This window comes from Crocodylus porosus, unplaced genomic scaffold, assembly GCF_001723895.1.
Source record: "Crocodylus porosus isolate Cpor-Errol unplaced genomic scaffold, CroPor_comp1, whole genome shotgun sequence".
Classification (NCBI taxonomy): Eukaryota; Metazoa; Chordata; order Crocodylia; family Crocodylidae; genus Crocodylus; species Crocodylus porosus.
In genome coordinates, this window is record NW_017728931.1 from 27,686,982 (window position 1) to 27,690,657 (window position 3,676).

The 3,676-nt window shown below is 43.9% G+C and overlaps 1 protein-coding gene across 1 annotated transcript in view; it reads right to left on the reverse strand.

Annotated features, from left to right (window-relative positions):
* PYROXD1 (pyridine nucleotide-disulphide oxidoreductase domain 1) overlaps positions 1 to 2,983 on the reverse strand; it is a 32,701-nt gene extending 29,718 nt beyond the window's left edge. Inside the window, exon 1 of the mRNA XM_019544460.1 lies at positions 2,973 to 2,983. The gene's annotated coding sequence lies outside the window, so the exon portion shown is untranslated. The remainder of the gene's footprint in view (positions 1 to 2,972) is intronic.
* Between the last annotated feature and the right edge of the window lie 693 nt (positions 2,984 to 3,676).

The following is a 3,676-nucleotide window of genomic DNA, read 5'->3' on the forward strand; positions in this document are numbered from 1 at the left end:
CCCAGCTGACTTCCTGCCCTTTGGGCAGGGGGATGGACTTGATGATCTCCCGAGGTCCCTTCCAGCCCTGATGTCTATGAAATCTATAATTTATAAAAGGGCTTCTTTTACCAGGCCCAGGTTCCTAGGTATTTTTTCAGAGAGGGAGCATTCCACAGGCCTGGGAAAGGGAACACTCACTGTATGTAAAGGAGTTTTTAAAGAGATTTTTGCGACAGCACATTGTATCCACAAATAAGGGTATCTAACCAGTTACAGAGGCAGACAAACAAAGTTTGAACCATCCACTGACCAAACTGATTGACTAGAATTAGAATTCCTGTTGCATGAAAAATAAGCAGGCATCGCTTCTGAGGAATGAAGAAAGTTCTGGAAGGACACTCACAAGCTGCTGAATTAAGCACTGTTTGATATAAGCACTGATTGCTTTAGCCCACCCCTGTGCACTGTATCCTATCCTCTAGGAATCACAGGAACGGGAATAAAAACATAAAAGTGAACAGGGTGTACTTTGCTGCTGAGGGATCTAGCAATTTACCTCTGCAAAACTATGAGCACTCAGTTAGCCTTTTGTGATCATAATTTCATGCTGGGATTCCTCTGTGAGAGTTTCCTTTCCCTCGTCCTCTCTGTAGAAAGGTCCCCATAGAATAATGGGGATTTATGCAGTTATGCTAGAATAATGGCATTATGCAAGCCTATGTGTTCAATGCTGAAAGCACAGTAAGTAAGTCATTTGAGCCTCACATAGCAGGGGTACAAAGAATGGGCACTCCCAGAGCCTGGTTTGCATCCTTTGCCTTTCAGTCAAGCTACCTGAGGTGAGGTCTTGGTGCTATGACCTAATCCTGTGAATGTCCAGCTGACAAAGATGCTCCAGGCAGCATGATGGTGACTAATCCTGTATCTGCAGCCAGATTTTTTTGGAGATTGACTGTAGCATGTTCTACTCTGGCCCACTTGCTGAACGTTGGGAGTGCAGCAAGGCACAGTGGTGTGAGAGTTAGTTCACAGTGGGCATGTCTATATAAGACATTTACTGTGGAGTAGACTAATTAGCTGTGCAGTAAACATCTCAGTAGCTATATATGCGGAGCTATTAGGCTGGAGTAAACTAATAAACAGTAGGGTAGTGCTTGTAAATACAAGTACTATTCTGCTGCAGAGTTTTTTATTCTGCAGCACCATGTGTCGATGCTGATGTAGCTGGTTGGGGTATATGGGTGTTTCAGTGCAGGGGCTGCCTACTGGCTAGCTCTGCACTGAAGCATACTTGTACCCCTGCCAGCTCCTCCACACCATGTTGAGCCTGGCAGGAGCAGCCCTGGGCTGGCAGGCTGACTCCTGGGGCTCCCTGCCAGCCACAGCTGCTCTGCCCCAGATCAATGTGCTGCAGTCCGGGGTGCATGCTCAAACAGCACACCTGGGAGCAATAAACTCTAGAGCAATACACTCCGGAGCTTATTGCTTTGTATTAATTGCATGTGTAGACGTGCCTGGTGTGGAGCTGATATGGATTGTACTCACAGGCTGGGTAAGTCTGTGAGGAAAATGAGGAGTTAAATACCAGCCAAGGTAATATAACACACCATCCAGATTCTGGATGTGCAGAAAGGCTAGAAACATGAATGACTGGTGCCTCCCGAGACTGGGGAGGGGGCGCACCATTTGTAGTGAGCAGTGAGCAGTGAGTGGGGATTGCCCACAGATGCCAGAGGCGGAGCTGGCAGCAGAGGGGTTTTGGGGATGGGGGTGTCAAAAGGCGAGCAGGGACTGCCTGCAGATGCCATTGGTGATGTCAGCAGCGAGGAGGGGTGGATGGCAAGCAGCGACTGCCCGCAGAAGCTGGCGGTGGCTTTGACGGTGGCCAATCTCGGGGGGGGGGGGGCACATGCCCCTCCTGTGCCCTTTCTATGTGTTCCCTGTAACTAGAAGCAAGAGCAACAAGGAACTGTGGGAATGTCAACCAACTATCAAATATGTTTGAGCCCTTGCTCAAATATAGTAGCATAGCTCTTGAACTATGCTGCAATCATACTACAAACTGGATACGTAGACAAGCAAATAGAAGTGGAAGTGGTAGTGATACCTAGAAACAGGGCCAGAGCACATAGACTGAGGCAGCATTCACCCCCACAAAAAAAGCATTGTGGATGATAAGGTGGCATTGGTAAGAACTTGACTTCAAATGCAAGGATATTTTGCAGTATGGGCCACCTGGGCTATTTTCCACTTTTGGACATAATACTTTCCTGTCATTCTCACTCCATGATTTGTGTAGTTAAGCTTTCTTTTCATCTGTACCATTGTGAAGTAGAGATGACATCATTTATCACTGCATGGGGAAGCACTCTGACAGTTCTATTTTGTTATCTCATTATCAGACCACAGTTGTGTCACTTCACATTAATTGTACCTGTCCACAGCAGTCTAAATTAGTTCTGCTGAGGAAATTTACAGTGTGGGGGTTCTGGCATTGTTCTGTTTGCCATCCATTGACTTCTATTTGTCACCCTTGCTATCCATAGATAGAATGTGATTGCGGAGTTGCAGCTGGGCCTCAACTATGTCAAGTAAGGGGCCATCTGAGGAAATTGTCTTGGCTCATAATTCAGCCTTGGGAAGTGATTTGCTTTCAGGAAACAGCATTTTTATTTCTTTTCATTTTATAGCCTTAGTGTACTCTCCCTCTGTTGTCATTTAAATGGTAAGTGGTATCCCTTCTGATGACTTCCTATCAAACTTAGCCCTTAGAAGTCTCACTCTCAGAACAAAATTTTTTCTGAACAAGTTTCCTACAATGCTGTTTTCCTTAAAGCATATACAAATACTTTATTTTGAAGATAGGTTAAATGTGAACTACTGACAAAACCTTAGAGTGGATCCATTCTTGCTTGGTGGAAGCAGAGAGCAAGAAAAACTTGAGAGCCTTAGGCCCTTTCAGAAGAATTGGTTTGCAAAGGCAGCACTACTAAATTATGGAAGAAAGTTAGTATTAATTTATTGCTAGATTGACTGTCACAGACACTAAATATAGTTATTCAAAAAGCAGATATGGCAGGGGAAGCAGTAGCACAGTCTTCATGACACTAAACCGGCAGTATGCTTAAACCGACAGTATGTCCTTCTTCAGTCTAGATGGCCGCTTAATGAACTAAACAAAAATTGTAATTTCTTCCCATGGGATCAAAAGTTTATTTCAGCATATGATTTCATCCCAAATTGGATTGAAAAGTTGAAATACTTCTTTTTCTCATGGAATGAAAAACTCCAAGAAGTCCTGATTTGAAATGTTTAGACATTTTATTTCAACGTTTTTAGGAAAATGAAACATTTCAATATTTTTTAATCAAAATTATTTAATTTCAATGTGTTAAACCAAACTGAAAGCTTTAATTTCTAGGCTGTTTGATGTTAAGTCTCATCTTTTTACATGGCACTGGTATTCTTATTCTTCTCTATGGGCCAGGGTCCCTGATTAAGCAATATTTCTAATAAAGTATCACACACATTAGAACTCTCTCATGCCCCTTCACCTCCTGCACCCTATTTGCCACATGGTCCAAGAGAAGGAGAACATAGTGGGCATGTCCACACATGTCTGGATGTTTGGTTTCCTGGGGACAACTAGCAGCAGTGCACCTTGCACCACTGCTAGTTGTTCCTGGGGAATGCC